This window comes from Panthera leo, chromosome D4 (assembly GCF_018350215.1).
Source record: "Panthera leo isolate Ple1 chromosome D4, P.leo_Ple1_pat1.1, whole genome shotgun sequence".
Classification (NCBI taxonomy): Eukaryota; Metazoa; Chordata; class Mammalia; order Carnivora; family Felidae; genus Panthera; species Panthera leo.
In genome coordinates, this window is record NC_056691.1 from 92,536,273 (window position 1) to 92,556,287 (window position 20,015).

Consider the following 20,015-nt stretch of genomic DNA (forward strand, 5'->3'; position numbering starts at 1 on the left):
GGTGGGATCCTGAGGCCCGGGGCCTCTGCCCCACACCACCCTGCGGGCACCTGTGCTGGCAGGGCACCTCCTGGACCACGTGAGCACAGGCCAAACCGCAAGTCTGTGCCTCTGGTGGGTAGAGGCCCCTTGGACACGCCAGACTGCCCCTTGGGCTTGGAAACTGCAGTAGGCTGGACTGGTCTGGGGGTGAGGGGATTGGGGCCCTGTTTAGGTCCGAGTGGGGTTCTGGGGGCGTCCCAGAGAGTCCTTGAGAGTTCACACCCATCCTCCCAGAGGGCAAGGCAGGGGAGAGCTGGTGGGAGGCTGTTTTCTGTGCAGTCTCAAGTTGGAGTTGGGGGGGGGGGCGGGAGGGGTCAGTGTACGATCGAGGTGAAGGACCCGGCTTGTGCTTGGGGACGAAGTTCTTGCACGGGCTTCTGACCATTGTCCTAGGAATGACCTTGGCTAACTGTCTTGCAGGGCTTTAGCCCTAGCCTCTTACCCCCAAGGGGTCCAGAACATTCTCTGGGAGGGTGGCTGGGCATCTTGTTCTTCACATTAACCCCCTCCTCCTGGTGACCCCACGCTCCAGATCACTGTTTTGGTACCACCCCCATTTTCCCATGAGGACCCTTGTGGGAGGGAGGGAGCCAGGCTGTCTCTGGCCTGTCCTGACTGAAGACTCCAGATTGAAAAGGGGGCCTTTGTGGGGTGCTGCGGGTGCGGGTGCGTGGCCTGTTTGACTTGAAGGCGCACCTGCGTCTACAGGAGCGTGGCCTCAGGCAAACCCGGAGCCCCGGCGAGGGGAGGGGAGGGGAGGGGAGGGGAGGGGAGGGGGGAGGGGCGGCCGGTTGTTATGAATGACAATAATGCGCCAGCGCGCCCGGATCCAGCCAGGCCTGAAAGCAGCCCCGGCCAAGTTCCCGGGGCCGAGCGAGAGGCCCCGGGGCCCCGACGCCAGGTTCGCCCAAAGGCGCTCCCGCATCCCCGCTTTGCGCGCACGCCCTCCCGCCGGCGGCCCCGCTTGGCGCCGCCTTGCGGAGGCTGCTCGGTGCTAGCTCGGGCGCCGCGGGGAGGGGGCGCTCCAGGGCCCGGGGCTCCCGGTCTCCGCGGGTTTGTGCGAGGCCTGGAGGGCGGAGGGGGGGGGGCGGAGGGGGGGGGCGGGGGGGGGGTGTGGGTCGGGCCCGGCCCAGCGTCCCGCGCACGGCCGGACGCGCGAAGCCGGGGAAGGCGGCGCGGAGGGGCCGAGGAGTGCGGCCCCCGCCCCGGGACAACTCCCACCCCGCGCCCGGCGCCCCCTCCCCCCGCCGGCACCTCCCCCCGCCCACCCGGGCTCCCACCTGGCGGCGGGGCGGCGCGCCCCGGGGCGGCGAGTGCGCGCGCGCGGCCGGCGCGCTGTCCCTTTAAACGGCCCGCGGCGCCTCCCCGCGCCCCGCCCGCCGCGGTGCGGCCGGTGCTGGGCGAGGCCGGAGAAAGTCCATGTGAGCCGGAGCGCGGGGACGCGAGACTTCCTGCCGCCGCAGGCCGGACCGGGCCGGGCGCCCGCAGGTACGCCCAACTTGGCGCCGCCGGCCGGCTCGCCGCCGCCGCACTTCCCGCAAACTCCGCGGCGCGCCCGGCCGCCTCCCTGCCGCAGTGCCCGCCGGCCGCCCGCAGCCCAAGTTCGCGCGGCGCGCCCGCCCGGCCCGGGGGAGGCGGCGCGGCCCGGCCCGGGAGGCGGCCGGCCCGCGCCCGCGCCCGCGCCCAGCTGGGGCCCCGGGCGCCTCCCCCGCGCCGGGCCGCCCGGGCCGCCCGGCCTCCGGCCCCGGCGTGGAGGCCGGGGTCGGGGTCCGAGGCCGGCCGCGCGGCTGCGCATCCGCCGGGCCGCCGCCTCTCCCTCCCGGTCCCCGCGGGCCCCCTTTCCCCGGGCGCCCCTGCCCGCCCACCCCATCCCCCCCCTCCCCGCACCCCCGTTCCTGCCCCGTGCGGACGCCAGCCTGGGGAGAACCTGGGCGCCGGCTGCCCCGGGAGGGGGGGCTCGCACCTGTCACCCGCTGCGCCCACCCTGCGGAGCGGAGGTCTTGTCGCCCAAGCCCCTTATCCAGGAAGCTCAGAGGTGACCTCTGAGCCCGCTGCCCACGCCCATGGCCCGGGCAGGCGACCCAGGCTCTTCCGAAGTCTGCCGCGTTGATGTGTGTGTGTGGGGGGGTGGGGGGTGGGGGGGGTGGCATGAGGTCAGAGGTCACCTCCGGGTCCCCTCTTCCGGGCTTCTCAGAAGTTTGGTCTTGGGGCTGGTGATTACCAACTCTGTCCTGATGCCCTTTAATTAAACCTGTGGATTTGCCGGTGGTAGGTCCCTTGGAGCTGGCTTTATAGACCATTCCCACTGCCTCCCCCCCCCCCCCCCCCCCCCCCCCCCCCCCCCCCCCCCCCCCCCCGCCCCGGGGCCTCTAGATCTGGGATGTTTTGGGCGCATAGGCAGTCGGGCGCCTTCTTTCCAGTGGTAATTCTTCGGACTCACTGGGCACCTGGCTGTGTGTGTCCCCTGGCTGTCCTAGTCCAGCCCATCCTGGGAGGGGGGGGGTGCTGGAGGCAGCCATCCTCTCTGCCCTCCGTGTGCCCACCATCCCGTAAGGCTGCTTTTTGTGAGCAGCCCGCAAGCACTCCACTGTGCCAGCAGCGGTCAGCCACCCTCCTCTTCCTGCGCCTGGCTGCGCTGGGCTGGGCTGGTGTGGGTCTCTCCCCTGGTCTTCCCTCTCGCCGCCCCTGACTCCCCACCCCCCTCCTCTCCTCTTGAGCCCCTGACCCCACTCCCCTCCCTCTCTCCAGTTTGCCCAGGTGATGGCGGTAGGTGGCTCTCCACACTTATTGTCATTTAAGCCTGGCAAGGGCGCCAGGAGAGGTAGGCTGTGTTATTGGCTCCGTTTCGCAGGTGAGGAAACAGCCTGGCAGGAAGGAGTTAGGTAAAGGGTCAGGCAGCGGGCACTGCCTTCCCCTTCCAACGAATCACCTTGTCCCTGCTCCTGTGGCCCCCTGTGGTGCCCGTCCCTCCCAGGAGGCCCGTTGGCATTTCAATAGGGTCATTCCAGGGTTGGGTGGTACCTTGGCTGGAGCCTGAGTGAAGGAAATAGAAGGAGGTGAGAGCGAGGTGTGGGGCCCCCGCGTTCTTCCGTGAAGGCTGCTGGAAGGAGCCCGCAGGTAGAAGATATCACTTGTCACCTCTCAGTGGCCGGAGACCTGCTGTCGGTGGTCACGGCCCGGGCAGAGGCCGGGCTGGACGGGGCGTCTGACACCACGCTGACCCTGGGGCGACTTTGCCCCTTCTCTCCTGCAGCCGTTTAGAGCCTCCTCCTGAGCAGGGGGGCAGCACGTACTCCTGGCGCACCCCTGACCTGGGAGCACCGGGCCGCACGGGGGTGTCTCGGGATCGTCACTGTGGACCCGCTGGAGGGTGTGCCAGGGCGCCCAGAGAGGCCGTCTCTGGGAGGCTGGACTCCTGGGTCACTTCCGGCAAAATCCTTCAAAGCTTTCTCTGGTTTCCAGCTAAAGCGAGCACGAGGTACTCACGGAAGGGGTGACGGCAAGCCCTGAGCCGGGCCCTTCGTGCGTCCTTGCCTTCGGGTCCTGCCTGCCTTGCGTCATGGCTTGAGGGGGGCCCCGTACCCCTGGTGGGACAGGGGATAAGAACCGTGGCAAGGAGTGTTCCCAGGGCTCCACCCCACACCCCTGCCTCTGAGGTCTGAGCTCCCCCGAGTGCAGAGTTGGGGATGGGCCGCCCAGGCCGGGCCCCGGGCTTCCCCTGACGGGCGGCAGCACCTGCCATCCACGAGGGCGAGAGCGTCAGTGCCCTGAGACCACCCCCCCCCCTCCCGCCGTGGCCCAGCCCCCATGGGCCCTCTTCCAGCTCACCTTGGCCTCCCCTGCCTGGGCTCTGCCCGGGTTCTGTTGTCCCGAGAGACCATAGGGTGGCCAAAGCCACCCTGGCCGGGGGCAGCGTGGTGAGTGTCTGCCCAACTGTCCGCGTGTGGACTGCAGCCCAGATCACGGCCCCTCGCCCCGGCACACTCGCGTGTTTTCCCGGGAACCAGGGCCTTTGACAGACCCCGGCGTGACGGGCATACTTGGGAAGTTCGACTAGGTTCGTGGGACGCGACGAGCTGACGTTCGGTTCAGAGTCCTGTTGGCTACCTGGCTCGTTCTCGAGGCTGCTGTCCCTCAGGGGTGCCCTGGGCTCAGGAACCCGGGGCCGGTCTTCCAGCCCTGGTCTTTTGAAGGGGAGCAAAGCCTGTGGTGTGGTGCCACTGCGTGTTGGGGGGGTGGTTCCAAGGCAGGAACAGGTGCCCCTGGTGTCCCTGGCTGGATCCTGAGCTTCTCCAGCTCTGGGCGGCCCCACTTTTGGGGGCTTGTAAAGTCTGGTTGGGTGAGGGGTCTGCCCCGGGGCCGGGGAGTGGGCACAGGGCCTGTGCAGGGCTGGCTCCTGTGGGCCTCTCCTCTGCCCAGGCCAGGCCGGGCCCCGGGCCCCCCCGGAGCCCCTGTCCAGCACCGCGCGTCAGCCCTGCCTGGCCTGCTCCCCTCCCTCGTGCCCTCTTGATGAGCAGGGGGCTCCGGTCAGCTGTCTGTGTGTCCGCCTCAGTTCAGAGATGTGCGGACCCCACACCGTGACCTGCTGCCACCTCGGGTGTGCCTGAAGGGTCGCGTCCTCCCCCGACTTGGACCTGGGCTCCAGGGGACCTGGCTGCAGGCCGGGGAGAGCATTCAGCTTGGTGAGGCCAGAGGCTCGCCTGCAGGGCAGGGCAGGGCAGGGATCCTGGCCGTCTCTGCTTCTCTTTTCGCAAGTGCTTACTCTCACCAGGCCTGGCCTCGGGCTCTGTGGACACTGGTTCCGGGCTGCCCACGGCTCCCTCCTGTGCCACCTGCAGCTGCTGCTTGCTGGGAGCTGGGCCTCCTCCTCCACGGTGGCCTCTGGCCTTTCAAGTGCTGGGTTCTGGAAGTGGGCCCCGTGGGCGAGGGCCTGGCGGCCCGTGGGGGGGAGGGGGCGGACGCAGAGGTGGCTGGAAGTGGCAGCCGTTGATGTTGGGGACGTGGACTTTGGAGTGGGGCTCCCTGGTGGCCGCCTCTGTGGTTAGCATCTTCAGAGTGGGGCAGTGCCCTTGAGGACAAGGGCGGCGGGAGCACATCTGAGCGGGGGAATGGATGGAGGGGCTCTGACCGTGACCCTGGGCTCTCCGGGCCCCTCCCTGGCCTGGGTTCAGGAAGGGGGAGCGGTTGTGAGCGCGAACTCCGGGGTCCCTCCCAGGTCTCATCCCGCCTGGAGCTGTGTGACCTTGGATGCGTAACTCGGCCTCTCTGAGCCCCACCCTGGCCTGTGAGTTCCAATCCTGAGCGGTAGCTTCCTTGTTTGCTTGGAGGCTGAAGGTGAGCGGGCCGGCCTGGGGCCTCTGTGCAGGTCGGGCCCAGCCTGGAGGCCCTCCCGGGATGCCCCCTCCCTGTGAGTGGGCCGCAGCCAGTGAGAAGCACATGGCCCTTTAAGGGGAGGCTGCTTCTCAGTCTCCAGGGAGGGCACAGACATACTTTCCTCCGAGGCGTTGTTCTCTGGTCCCAGGGGGGGAGGAGAGGCTGGCTCTGGGTCTCTGAAGGAATCTCCCCCTCCCCCTCGGCCCTGGGCCCTGGCATCCAGGAGGGCACATGGCCATGGATGGGCCCCGCCTAGCGCCTGCCTGTGTGCCTGGGAAGCGGGCAGGTCGGGGGCGGAGACCGCAGAGGCCTGAAAGTGCCCATATATAGTCACTGGGTTTGAGCAATCAGCAGGACCGCAGCACTGTGTCCCGGGCCCTGGGCTGGCCGGCCCCCAGGCCCAGCCAGCAGGTCCCCGAGGGAGGCACGGTGTGGGGGCTGTTGCAGAGAAAAGGCACGTCGGGGAGGGGGGCGCAAGCCATCAGATAGAGCCACAGGCGACAGGCTTGGGACTCTGAGTGTTTGTTGATTGAAAATAAAAATCTGCAGGGCCCTCGGTAGTCAGAAGCAGGTGTATTTGTGGAAACGCTCGCTCTCTTTGAGAGCTGGAGCCGGCTGGCCAGGACTGCCCGGGTCCCTCGCTGTGGGTGTTGGGGGCCGGATGCCCGCTTATCCGCCACCCCAGCTTTTGCCCCGCAAAATGCCCGCCGTGTTACGGTGATGTCCCTAGATGTCCCCTCCCCTTCCACACATCAGCGGGGGCCTTCCGCCCTGATGGCTGGTGTCCTCTGGACGGTGCGTCCCTCCTCCGTCCCTCCGGCTCCTGGACGCGGCCGGCAGTCTGGACTGTGGGTGCTGCCCCGGCCTGCGGGTCAGGAGCAGAAGGGTCCGGGTCTCAGCGGTACCTGCGCCCGCGGCTGCTGCCCCGCTGTCTCTGTGCCAAGAAGGGAGAAGTAACCGCCTTTGCCGCATTCCTGACTTTTGTGCCGTTAGAAAAATCACAATGTTAACATAGTTTTGCTCATTTAATTTAGTTTCCATTGCGCTGCTAAGCGCCTTTGTTAAATTTTGTATATTGATACTTTTTGTTGTCGTCAGCAGTTTTTTCTTCCCTGTTTTTGGATATAAAGCCATTAGAGAGGGAAGATTAAAAAGATACATTACAATTAAAATGTTAATGAAATCTGCATCATACAACTTACGAAGCCCTTTAGGCATTAATCTTGCCTGTGTCATGTCCATTAACTCTGGCCATTCTTATTTCACACTGACCCCTGCTGAGAGATTTGTGCTATAATTGGATTTTTTTTAATAAAAAAGAAAAAAAAAAGCTTTTAAGAAAATAAAGGTTGAGTGGTGGCCCCCGCTCCCAGATGAAAGGAGAGGAGAGCAGGGGGCACGTGGCCTCTTCTGTGGGGGTCCCCTTCTGAGCAGGGCAGACGCCCCTGCGGCTCCCGGCGCCCCCCCACGGCCGCCCCAGGGGCCGCGTCTGTTCGGGCCCTCGCCATCCCCCCTCAGGCACCGGGTCGCCCATGACGTTCGGCCCCCCGGGCTGTCGGAGGCACCACGGGCTGCATCTGGGGTACGGAGGTGCGACAGTCTAGGACAAGCCCACCTGCCCGCACGCTGGGTGAGGGGTGACGGGTGACCCTGGCCAGGCCGCAACCTTAGAAGGGCCTGTGGCACCAAAGCCTAGACTTTTGAGTTCTTAGGCTTGTGTATTGCCTGTGATCCCATGAAGTCTGGCCCCCCTCCCCCCCCGGGGCACTGGGGTCTCCAGCGTGAGGCCGGGGCCGGGGAAGGTGGGAAGGGAGAGCCTGCCAGGGCAGTCGGGACCCCCGGCAAGAGTGGGCGGTAGGTGCCCCGTGAACGACCCCGTGTAGACGCGCCCCTGCCGGGAAGGGCCCCCTGGCCCCGGTGACGATGGGGCTGGGGCCCCGGGGGTGACGTGTGGCCCCTGGTGTCTGGGCTTCCCGGGCCCCGGTGCTGCAGTCACAGCCGCCACTGGGAAGCTGGTCAGGTGCTTGGCAGTGGGGCTGCTACAGACAGATTTCATGTCTGTGTGTTTTTGCAACACCTTGCTATAAAGGGAAACATAATTTAAAATATGATTACTTAGTGTTGTAACAGCCGCCTCAGCGCTCCACGCTATGCCGAGATCATTATCAGAGGCTGATATTAACTTGCAAAGAATATTATGCAAATCGCCCGCTGGCTCCTCCGGGAACCTTGTCCCAGGATGGGCGTGGGGCACATGGGGGTGGCGGGGGTGGGGACGCTGAGGGACCCGGGGAGCCGGGGGCAGAGTGGACGCGGTGGAGGCTTTGGCGTGGCTCTCGTCCAAGCTGCTGCCGGGCTCCGTGAGGTTTGCTGAGCTCGCGTTGCCTCCGTGCCGGGGCCGGGCCCTCCCTGAGGTCCCCGTCCACTACAGGTAGCCGGTGGTGTTTGCTGCGGTGGCCTCTGGGGTTCGGGTGAGTCCCCGAGGAAGGGACTGAGGTCACAGACCCGGCTCCGCCTCTGGCTGCTCTAGGCCGTCACCCTGACCGGCTTTGCGGCTCGCAGGAGGGGCTTGGGGCGGCCTCGAGGGACGTGTGGCCGGCCTGTGGATCTGCGAGGTGGCCAGAGTCTGAGGACGGCTCCCTCCGTCACCAGCCCCCAGCTGGTCCTGACGGGGGGCGGGGGGACTCTAGTTTCATGGCTTTGCGATCCCTTCCCAATGTCCTCTCTCTCCCACCGTCTAGAAGAAGTTGGGCGGGGCCAGTGTGGAGTACAGATCCGTGACCCCTCATGGCAGAAGAGCCCATTTACGGGTCCCCAGAAGTAGGGTCCGCCTGGCAACCGTGGAAGCTGGTGGTGCCCCGGAGACCTCGGGTCTCCTGCATTTCCCATGGACGTGGTCACATATGGGCAGGGCCAGGGAGCCTGGGACCGAGCGCACGTCCCCCCCCCCCCCACCCCCGTGTGGATGGGAGGCTCTCTCCCCCTCAGGGCCACACAGGCAGGAAGAGGACAGGGTTTTGGGGGCCGCTGGGACTGGACGGGGCCGTGACCATCCCCACGATCCTGTCGGGGCCACTCGGGGCCGTTCTCAGCCGAGCGGCCACTTTCTGCAGAATCCAGGTTCGGAGCGAGTCTCATGTCGGGATTTTTGAGCGCTGTTCCTTACTGTGTGCTGCGCTACCGTGGCCTCCCTGGGCCTCAGTTTCCCCACAAGTGAGAAGAGCTTTGAAGGAGAAACGGAAGTGGGGCACCGCCCACTCTCTGGTCACCGAGATGGCCCCGGAAAGGTGCCTCGTGGGCTCCACGCACAGACGCTCTCGCTGGAGGGTGGGGGCCGTCCCCAGTGTGCTGGTGCGTGCCGTGACCCGGCCGTGATGAGGCGGTGCTGCTCTCTTCCCTGCCAAGCTCCTTCCCCTCTGTGGTGCCCCCCTCCGTTTTGTGACTGCTGCTCTGGGGCGCCCCATGGGGTCTGTCCGCCCCGGGAGAGCAGTGATATTTGCCAACAGGCAGGGAGGGCGCAGGCTGTGTGAGCCCAGGCAACAAGTGACCATAAAGCTAGTGGCTTCAAAGGACAGAAATGTATCCCCTCTGCCGTTCTGAGGCCGCAGGTTCAAAGTCAAGGAGGGGGCAGGCCTGGCCCCTTCTGGAGGCTCCAGGGGAGAACCTGGCCTCTCCCGGCGTCTGGTGGTGCCGGAGGTCCTTGGCGTCCCTTGGCTTGTAGACCCGTCCCTGCCACCTCTGCCTCGGCTGTCACATGGCCGCCCTCCCTCTCTGTGTCTGTGTTCAAATTTCCCTCTTCGTACGAGGACACCCGTCACGGGATGCGGGGCCCGCCCTCAACCCAGGCGGTCTCGTCTCGGTCCTTAACCGATCACATCTGCAAAGACCCAGACTCCAAGTAAGGTCCCGTTCTGAGGTCCTGGGTGGACCTGAATCTGGGGGGACGCTGTCCGGTGTGCGGAGGTCATAGAAACCCCTTGGTGCCGGAGGGGAGGGGGTGCTGTTTGGGAAGTGGGGGGCTGGCCCTGTGCTGGCCTGGGAGGGTGGGCAGCCAGACAGGCAGACAGAGGCTGCTGCCCCGACGAGTACTGGCTGGCAGGGCTGGAGGGCCAGTACCAGCTGGGGAATCTAGGAGCAGCTTTGTTTCCAGGACCAAAGCCCGGGGTCGAGGGCAGGAAATGGGGCCATGGGCGGAGGAAGTTTCCTGAGGCACAGTGTCTGCGGTTATGTAAGTTTTGGGACAGGCGGCAGAATTTGTGTTAATTGTTGTAACCCAGTTTAGCTGGCCAGCCCCTGTCATGTGAAGGGCCAGGGAAGGAAAGGCGTGTCGTCCAGAGGAGCCCTCGGGGCTGGGCCTGGCCGGGTGCTGGATCCCAAACCTTAGAGGCCCCCGGAGCCTCCTCCTTCCTCCCCCTAGAAGGAAAGTAAGCTGATGAGGGGAAATGATGCAGCGGAGGAGGTGGGAGGGCCACAGCGTCCCGGCTGCGGGCCACGGGAGCCGAGAGGCTGTGCTGTCCTTCGGGACCACACGAGCCCGGATCTTGAGGGGCCCCGGGACCCCGAGAAGCAGGCGGCTGGCTCTGGAGAGCTGTGACGGGGGCCTCAGGTGCTTCTTGGCGGAGGAGCAGGGTCCCTGGTCTCTCCCCACATCGCTCCAAGCCACGCAGACCGACCTGGGCCAGGCTGGAGCACAGCAGTGAGGGCCCCGAGGCTGTGGGAGGCTGGCCCGTGGTTTTGCTCTGGGTCCCTTGTCAGGTTCTCGATAACCCAGGAAAATGGGAAGTCCCCTCCGCCGAGCATCCTTGGGAATAGGCCCGAGTTCTTCTTGGGAGGCCCCTGGGGTGTTTGGGGGCACTCCTCTGCCTTCCCCTCCCCCAGCTGCTGGGCGTGCTGCAGCTCAGAAGGTCCTAGAGGGTCCTGGCCACATTCAGAGACTCGTTTCTGAAGGCTTTTACTGGCTGGGCTTGGGGCCGACCCGCAGAGCCCGACGTGGGGCTCGAACCCACGGACCTCAAGATCATGACCTGAGCTGAAACCAAGAGTTAGATACTCGACCGACTGAACCTCCCAGGCATCCATCCCTAAAGTTTTAATTTAAAAAATCCTAGGGGCGCCTGGGGGGCTCAGTCAGTTGAGCGTCCGACTTCAGCTCAGGCCATGATCTCGCCGTTTGTGGGTTCGAGCCCCGCGTGGGGCTCTGTGCCGACAGCTCGGAGCCTGGAGCCTTCTTCGGATTCTGTGTCTCCCTCGCTCTCTGCCCCTTTGCCCGCTCACACTCTGTCTCTTTTTCCAAAATAAATAAAAACATTAAAAAAAATTTTTTTTAAATCCTAGTTACCATATGTATAAAGCTTACCATCTTAACCAGTTTAAGGGCACAGTTCAGGGGCGTCAGGTGCATTCACGCTGTCGGGCAGCCGCCCCCTCCCCCTCCGTCCGTCCCCAGAACGCGTCCGTCTTCCCAGACTGGACTCTGCCCCGTTACACACGGACCCCCCCCCCCCCCAGGCTCCCTCCCCCCCACCCCCGGTCCCACCGGTCCCCTCCCCTCATCCCCTCCCCGCGTCTGGAATTTTCTTCCCCCTCCCTCCTTTACTGTGCTGAACGACACAGCATCACGTCCACCATCCGAGCGTTTGACGCGTGCAGTTCAGGGGCGCCCCGCGAGTGGCCGCCCTCCGTCCCGGGACCGCTCGTCGGGCAGATAGGAGCCCCCGGCCCCCAGCTCCCCTCTCTGTGTCCGTGGGTCCGGCCGCCCCAGGGTCGCAGGTGAGCGGATCCTACGGCGTTCGTCCCTGGCGTCTGGCCGTTCTCACGGAGCGCGTGTCCTCCGGGGGCATCCGCGGCCGAGCTACGGCTGAGGGGGGTCCACGCCGGGTCCACGGCGGGTCGACCACGCTTGCTTCTCCGTTTGCCTGTCGATGGATGCTTGGATCGTTTCTGCTTCTTGGCTTTGTGAATAATGCTGCTGTGAGAGTAGGTATGCTCTTATGTGGTTGAGGTTTTTTTTTTTTTTTAATTTGTTTTAATGTTTGTTTATTCCTGAGAGAGTCAGGGCCAGGGGCAGAGCGAGAGGGAGACACAGAATCGGAAGCAGGCTCCAGGCTCTGAGCTGTCAGCACAGAGCCCGACGCGGGGCTCGAACTCATGAACTGCGAGATCGTGACCTGAGCCGAAGTCGGACGCGTAACCCACTGAGCCACCCAGGCGCTCCGTGTGTTTCAGTCTTATTGTGTCTTTTAGGCTCCTTTAGTCTGGAAGCTTCTGTGGTCTTTCCCTGGCTCCTGTGCCCTTGACTCTGGAACGCAGGCCAGGTTCGCGCAACGCCCCCCAGCCCGGGTCTGTCTGTGTCTCTGGGGGGAGTGATGGGCCACACGGGACCCTGTGTGCAGTGGGGGGTTTGGGTCTCAGGCCCAGGGGGCCGGAGTGGGTGACGCTGTGGTCCTGTCGGGACCAGCTGCTCCCGGAGGCGGGTGAGCGGCCAGGCCCCTCGGGGCCCCGCGTCTGGAGGCTCTGAGCTGGCGGGGCTGTGGCGGGCAGTGAGGAGGCGTCCCGGACTCAGAGCACGCCTGGCCGCCCTCGTTCTTGGCAGACATTGTCCAAGTTGGAAAACCAGTGGGTTCCCATTGCTTCCGAGCCGGGGTCAAGGTCGATGTCGGTGGGGCGGGTGTGTGCGGGTCCTGATGCTGCTGAACAGAGGCCCACGAGCTTGGGGGGGGCGGGGTCCAAACAGCAGGACTCTGTGTCCGCCTGGGTCCGGAGGTCAGACTGTCACCGGGCCGTGCTCCCTCCCAGCCTCTGGCCGCTGCGGACGTCCTCAGCTCACGACCACATCCCTCCTGTCTCTCTGTGTGTCCCATGTGTCCACGCCTGCTTTTCAGAAGGACACCAGCTGTTGGGTATAGAGCTCACCCTCAACCCAGTAAGGCCTCTTCTTAACCTGGCATCTGCTGCTGGTTTCGGCTGAGATCCCATTGTGAGGTGGGATTTGGGGGGATGTGGTTTGGGGGGACCCTCAGCCAGTACAGGAGTGAAGGCCCCGCTCCCCGTTCTGCACGACTGCTGCCCCCTCCTTCTGCCAGCCCTGGCCTTGGAAGGAACGGCAGAGCCGGCCCCCCGAGCAGGGACATGTCCCTTTGTCCCCCGGGCTGGGGTAGGGCCCCCCTGGTCCTCTGACCTCCCGCCCGGGGTGGCTCCATCTCGGAGCAGAGGAGTGTCGCGGGGGGGTTCCAGCCCAGGGCCAGGCCCGCACACTCGTGGGGACAGAGGAGATGGGCATGATCGCTGTCGTGTCTGCACGGGTCAGATGGGGCCCGAGTCACTGCAGCTGGAAAACACGGGATCATTCCTCTTGCTCCAAAACTTGATGGGATTGAGGCAGTCAGCACAAAACCCTAGTGGTAAAGTGGGCCATCCGTGAGGGTGAGGGTACAGTTAGCAAGAGAAAACCAGCCGCTCTTGGAAAATGCGTGGTTTTCTTTGTGGGGAGAAGGAAGCAAACACCCCTGCGAGCCAGCCCCACCCAAGGGGGAGAAGGGTGGGGGCCCGGGCTCTGCGGTGGCCCGCCGGCCGCTGAGCGGCAGTGAGCGCCGTGGGCCTGTGTCTGGGGGTCCAGGAGGCCCAGGCCTTCCCACCCGCGGCCCCAGGAGTGGGGTCACCCTGCAGGCAGGGAGGCACCGCCTGGGGCGGATGGGGGGGGCCTCTCCTTGGCTCCTGTTTTGTTTGGGGTGACTCAGGGCGCCCCCAGGCAGAAGGCTCGCGGGTCAGCCTTCCCCAGGGGTCAGGCCGCTGTACTGTCCACGGGCACCAGGAGGAGGCCGGTGAACTGTGCCCGAGAGGTTCAGCCACCAGCTCCAGGCCGCGAGGCTTGGGACAGCACTCCCGGCTGCCTTCCTTGTGTCGGACCCCTGTGGCCCCTTTAGGAGAAGCCCTTCCTCTCCCCTCCCCCTGCCTGCAGGGGTGCTGGGCAGTCATGGTTTTGCTTTGAGCTGCTGGCGGGTCACGCCGGGACCCACGGTCTCTGGAGAGTATCTGATTCTCCCCTCAATTTGTGGAAGGGAAATGAGGCCCGGAGGCGTTGGGTCCAAGAGCTGAGGGGGTGTAGGGATAACTGCCCCCCCCCCCACCGCTGATGGTTTTCTGCGGGTGCCAGGGGGCCGCTCCAGGTGGGCTGGGGTGAAGACAGCAGGGCCCCTGGGCAAGGGGGTCGCCGGCTGCCCTCGCAGCCCTGCCCCGCCCTGGCGCTCCCGGTTGCCTGGACCGGGTATATCCAGGTGGCTATAGCTGGGTCAGGGTGGGGTGGGATGGCTCCACGAGGGGCCAGCAGGAAGGGGCCGGGTGTCCTCGTCCTGGGCGGGGTGGTGGGGTGGCCGGTGAGGGCATGGCCACAAGGTGGGGCCGCCCCTCCACCGGCTGTTGGGTATTCCTGAAGGTTTCCGTTTCTCCTCGCTGTTTCTTAACTGTGCTTTCATAATAATTATAACCGAACGGAGCCACTGAGCGGGCTTGTTCAGAGCCCCAGCAGCTGTGATTACATTACAGTCACTGATTTCCAAGAACCCTCACGAGGGAATTGGTTAGAGCCCGAGGTGGATGCAGACGCCCTGCACGCCTGAGCCTCGACGCCTCGGGACCCTCACCCCGTGCATCTGGACCACCCCTGCGGGGACGGGGCACTCGCCAGTTCCTGGGGCAGGCGAGGTGGCCCCGGGGGCAACGTTTGCAGGTTGTTGGCTAATGTGGGCGGGCCAGGTTCGCCCGCTGACCCCCGTCCTGCCTCCGCCAGAGCCCCTGAGGAGCTGGCTGGCCTCTTTCCCCTCTGGGTTTCCAGCGGCTTGGGATCCTGCAGGGTCCCAAGGTGGGCGTCTTGGTCCTGAGCTTGGTTTGGTGTCTGTCCTTGGGAAGCCTTTCCCACGTCCCTTGTCGGCCCTGGGATATATGAACACGTGTGAACATGTTGTTTCTTTTCCCCGAGACTGCTTGATCCTTGACCTTGGGCTGTGGTGTTCTAGGTCAGCCTCTTCCATTCATGGGAGCAGGCACCCACGGGGTTAGCCATCCCCGGGCCTTCTGGAGGGCACAGGGAGGGGCTGGCCTCCCTAGGCCGTCCCCAGGCCTGTCCTGCTGCTCAGGTGGCTGGGACGAACTGCACACACTGGGTCCGGCCTGGGCCTTCCTGGGGCTGGGCTCGTGGCTGCGTGCCAGGGAGGGCGGCCCCGGGGCCCAGAAACGCTGTCCTTGCGGTGATGAACAACACAGCAGTGTGGCTGGTTACTTGTTCTTGAGCCACTGCTGGAAAGGCCGTCTGTTTGCCTGTCACTGACTTCCCTCCCTGTCACCCCAAAATGCCCCGTCTGGGGGCCGCGGTGCCCGCCTGCTGCTTGGGGGGCTTTGCTGGGTGGGGGCTGCTGGCCGCCAGCTCGGGTGTCTGGCTGCTCTCCTCTCCCCGGGCCCCTTCTGCCTGGGGTGTCAGAGTGCCCCCCGTGTGTCTGGAGAGGAGCCCCCTGACCTGATGTACCTCCGGCCCCCCAGAATGGGACAAGCAGGAGCGCACCACAAAGTGTCCTTTGTTGGCTAAGTTCTGTGCCGTCTGGGTGGGGGTGGGGGCGGTCCAGGCACCAAATGGAGAGTTGATGGCTGTTGTTGAGACTCCGGGGCAGTGGGCTGACACTCGGGGAGGGCCGGCGGCCACGGCCACGCAGCTTCCCTGGATAGAGCCCCGCGGGCGACGGAGGGAGGAGGGGCCCAAGCGGACTCTGCTCTAGAGTGGGCCTGGCCTGCCACCTCCGTCCCAGTGGCTGCTGGAAGCTCACTCCCAAGCTTGCTCCAGTGCCAGCCGAGGCGGGAGGGGCGGCCGGTGTCCCTCCTCCAGGCCGTACCTGGGCAGGCCTCGGGCCGTCCTGGGTTGTCCCAAGCGCGTCCCGGGCAGCCCGTGGTCTGCGGGCCCTGCTCCCCCTGCATGGGCCCGAGTCGAGCCTTGTGCTGGTGGGAAGTGTCCCCTGTGAGCAGCCAGGCAGCGGCACAGGGGGCTGATCTCACGGGGGAGCTGGCGGGCCGGCCTCCCCTGGTGCCCCCTCGGCCGTCCCCTTGGCCCCTCGTGGTCAGTGTCCTTGCCCAGGATGGAATGCCCAGACGTTCGAGTGAGTAGTTTTCAGGTTCCGTGCCCTAAACCGATAGAGCGTGCACTTTGTTTTAAAAAGCCGTGATTGAAGTCAAATTAACATATTTACCTTCAGTGCTCCCCGGGGAACCGTTAGGGAATCAGAGAGGTGCGGCAGCGGCTGCAGCGTGTGGTGACGGTGACGGTGACGGTGGCTGTGGCTGGCGGCAGTGGCCCCGGCTCTCCCGGCTTTGGGACGGATGGTGGTCCTGCGCGTCAGCCCCCAGGCTCCCCTGCGGCTCCCTCGCTGCTCCCAGGGGCTCCCGGGCACCTGTCCCTGGAGGGGCCCGGGCTGGTGGGGGGGTTGTGCCCCGGGGTTGGGGCTCTGGCCCCACCTGCCTCCGCCCCCACGCGGCCGACGACGCCCAGGACCCTGAGCCTGGACCCTTGTCCCCCTTGCTCTCCGGCACTGGGGTGGGTCCCTTTGGTGCACGTGCCCTCAGCGGCTTGTGGCCCAGGAACATTTGGTCCCCGGGTTCTGTCTGCACCAGGAGGCCTGATGTCCACTCTCGAGATGCAGGTCAAGTTCCTGGGCCAGCGAGCCAGTTGGCTCCCCACGCAGACCCTCGGTTTCCCTACCTGTAAAAGGGGGGTATGGCATTTCTCGCAAGCTCGGATAAAAATGCTGCATAGCACCCGGACATTTCGACCATTGTGACAAGACCTGGGATTTTCTAGCCTCCCGCCTGTATGTCCACTCTCCCGTGGAGATGGGGTTCTGAGGCCTTGGGAGCTCTAGGCCGAGGGGGTGGCCGTCCTGGGGGGGGGGGGGCCGCTGCTACAGCACAGGGTGTGGGTGTGCACCCGCAGCCTCGGTGCCGCCCGCCAACACTATTTTTAAAAACCCGCGCGTGGATTGTTGAGCTACGTGGCGGAAATTTTCATCGTCGGAAAGCTATTAATAGAGCGACATCACTTACCTGGTTTTTGTCCCGTAAAAAGCGCACCTCTGGGTAGTGAAGTGCACAGAGGCGTTTAAGTTCACCAGTCAGGTCTCGGACTCGTCGCTCACCTGGCCGTGCAGCTCACAGGAATGTGCATGATCCTAAGCGCAGAGTTCGATCTGTTTTCATGCAGCTGACACATCAGTGTGTGACCGGGGTGCAGGTGGACAGGGCCAAAGTGTCACCCCCCAGACCTCTTCCCCCCCCTCCCCCCGGCCCACCCGCCAGCCGAGCTCCTAGCACCTGGATGGTGTGCCGTTGGATCCCAGGTAAGGGAGTGGGCCGAGGCTCCCTTCATCTGTCCCTGAGTCCCCGTGGCACCTGCTGTCTAGAGGTTCTTAGTGGGCAGGTGTTCCTTGGGGGGGGGCGCTCCCCATGTTTCCAGCATCTAATCTGTCATGGGCTCTGGGGTCAGTTCTGCTGCGGGGCGCAGACACACGGCCTCTGCCGAACGACCTGGTGTGTGGGGGGTGAGCCCGGGGGAGGGGGGGTACAGGTAGCTGGCCCCCCACCCCGGCCCCTCCCTCCCCTTGGAGGCTCTGCTTCGTCTCCCTGGTGACTAATCCTCCCTCCTTCTCCGGTGCCTTTGGATGCTGTCCCCTGAGTGCCTGTTCTCAGCTTTTCCCTCCCTCCCAGCTGAGTTGTCCTTTTCTTGATTGGCTTGTAGAATTCTTTCAAGGTCCTGACCACACAAATTTGCTTTACAGGTATTGTAAATATCTCTCCGTCCTCCTTGTCTTTTTTTTTCTTGGCGCTGATCTTTTGAATTCTCGATTTCAGTGAGAAAATTGGTTGGTACAGTTTGCCAACAATGCCCTTTATGGCCGCTGCTGTTGGTGTCCTCCTTGGAATCCTTCCGCCAAAGGTCACGTTTCTCTTCTGTTCCTGACATTTGACTCTCGCACCCTTCACACGGAGGTCTGATAAATTATTACTTAAAAAATTCTAATGGAAGAATACACGTGACATAAAATTTATCATCGTAGCCGCTTTTAAGGGCACAGTTCAAGGGCGTCAAGCACAGTCACACTGTCGTGCAGCCGTCCCTTCCGTCCCCAGAACGTGTGCGCCTTCCCAGCCTGGACTCTGTCCTGGGACCCTCCCCTGCCCCAGCCTCCGGCCCCCTCCCCCCCACCCTCCGTGTCTGTGGCTCCAACTCCTCTCCAGGGCCTCCGGCGAGCATCCACCCCTACAGGACGTGTCCCCCGTGACGGGCTGACGTCACTCAGCACGGTGTCCTCCAGGTTCGTCCGGTTGTAGCAGGTGTCGGGATTTGCCTCCTTTTTAAGGCTAAGTAATATTCCGTGGTGTGGACAGGAAAGCCGGTTGCAAGAGCATTGAGGAACTGCGCGTTTCTAGTCGCCGAGGAAAGAGTATTGGAGTCTGGTTGTTCGGTTGGTCACAGAATTGCTCGGTGTCCCACAGGACAGGAAGACCAGAGCCTTCGGGGCTCCCTTTGCTACTACGCAGAAATCCCTATTTGCCCCCCTTTTGGGCACCAATCTAAGGGCTGACGCGGCGGGGGAGCGCGAGGGTGTGGCTGGTGGCCCCAGTGGCCTCGACGACCGCGGGGGACACCGGCTCTCCCCCCCCCCAACCCAGATCACAGGAGCCGGGGGTCCTTCTCGGCTGCGCAACCAGCCCAGGCAGCTCCGTCGGGGCATGGGGGGCGGGGGGGGGGGGCACTGCAGACTGCTCCGCTGCCATGAAAGGGAAAGAGACTCCAGAAAGGTCTCTGCTTCTGAACCGAGAGGCTAGGGAGACGGCGCTCGCGATGTACAGAATGTTCCCTTTGGAATGTTGCCACGCTGTGTACAGAAAGAGGGCCGGCGGTGGGTCTCCGGGGGAGGAAGGGTTTTCCGCCCCAGAGCCCCACGGCCACCACCCACCGTGGTCCGTGGGGGCCTTGGTCCGCGGCCCGCGCCTCCGCGCAAGGAAAGGCACCTGGACACGGGGTCCCCTTGCTGGGGGTGAGCCGTGCGGCACGCCTCCTCGGGAGACACCAGCGTCCCTGTCTGGCCGGCAGCTTCCGGGCAGCAGAAGGCACCTGCTGATGGCCAGACAGGGCCGGGCGGTCTCCCAGGGAGCCCTACGGCGCCGGCCTAGAGGAGGTTAACCCCTGCACGCAACCGAAGCGTCGCGTGAGGCCGTGATCGCTCTTTCCCCCAGACGAAGACCATAAATGGACGGTGTGGAGAGACCCGTCTCCTGGAAGGGAACGTGTGAGAATTCTCTTCCTACGAATGGCCCTTGACAGTTCAAGCTTAACCCTGGAGGCCTCTGGCTGGGCAGCCGAGGCCGCCTCCGGGGCGGTTCTGGAGGTGCGGTGGGGACGTCCCGGCGCCGCGGTAAACCCCGCGTGCCCCGACTCACACGCCCGAGGCCGCGGGCCCCCGGGAAACTACCGGGCTGGAGAGTCAGGAGAAGACGAGATGCCATCGGAAGAGATGAACATTCCACGGTGGGACGACGCCTGGCTTTCGCCCGGGTGCTTGTTAATCGAATAATTATAGTCTCGGAAATCAGGAACGCCTTTGCGAGGAAACGCCACTGCTTTGGGAGTGAAGAACTTGAATTTTTTTATTTTTTAACATTTATTTATTATTGAGAGACGGAGAGACACAGAAGGTGAGCAAGGGAGGGGCACAGAGAGGGGGAGACAGAATCCGAAGCGGGCTCCAGGCTCCGAGCCGTCAGCACAGAGCCCGACGCGGGGCTCGAACCCACAAGACGTGAGATCATGACCTGAGCCGGAGTCGGACGTTCAACCGACTGAGCCACCCAGGCGCCCCTACTTACAGGTATTACAAAGCAAGAGAAATAAAGATCACTTTGTGCAAACCTCCTACAGTTTCCCATATGTCCGTTTGAAGTTTTAGGTGCTTTTTTTTAAGTTTATGTATTTTTGAGAGAGAGCGAGAGTGCGTGAGCAGGGGAGGGGCAGGGAGAGAGGGGACAGAGGATCTGAAGCAGGCTCTGGGCTCTGAGAGCAGAGAGCCCGATGGGGGGCTCGAACTTGGGAACCGTGAGGTCGTGACCTGAGCCGGCGTCAGATGCTTGATCGACAGAGCCATCCCCTTCCGCACGCTGGGACAAACAGCCATTTCCCTCTAAGACAAAATACCTCTTTTCCCCTTGGTGACAGAAGACGCCCTTTGATATTCTTGGACCTGTAGTCACACTTCTTTGTCCCCTGTTGTTATGTCTTTGGAAGGGGGTGACTAACTTCTCTCTGACAGAGAGGGCTGCGAGTGGAAGGCGATGGGGGCCTGCCTGTCCTACACACGCGTGTGCCTGCCACACCTTGTCAGAGTGGCCGGGAGCGTGTTCCTCTGATCTGTGATGAGGACAGATGAGTAAAGTACCTGCTGTCCGAACACTGTTTCCATCACGTGCTGACTGATCACGCAGAGCTACCTGAATGCTGCTCGTTCCGTTTAATGTTCGCATGGCGTGTTACAGTGAGCGAGGATTTGGGATATCTTATGTTGACACGC

At 64.1% G+C, this 20,015-nt stretch overlaps 1 protein-coding gene across 3 annotated transcripts in view; it reads left to right on the plus strand.

Annotated features, from left to right (window-relative positions):
- Positions 1-1,445: 1,445 nt before the first annotated feature.
- Positions 1,446-20,015, plus strand: part of NACC2 (NACC family member 2) — a 66,735-nt gene continuing 48,165 nt past the window's right edge. For all 3 annotated transcript variants that reach the window (XM_042913587.1, XM_042913589.1, XM_042913590.1), the window contains exon 1: positions 1,446-1,530. The gene's annotated coding sequence lies outside the window, so the exon portion shown is untranslated. The remainder of the gene's footprint in view (positions 1,531-20,015) is intronic.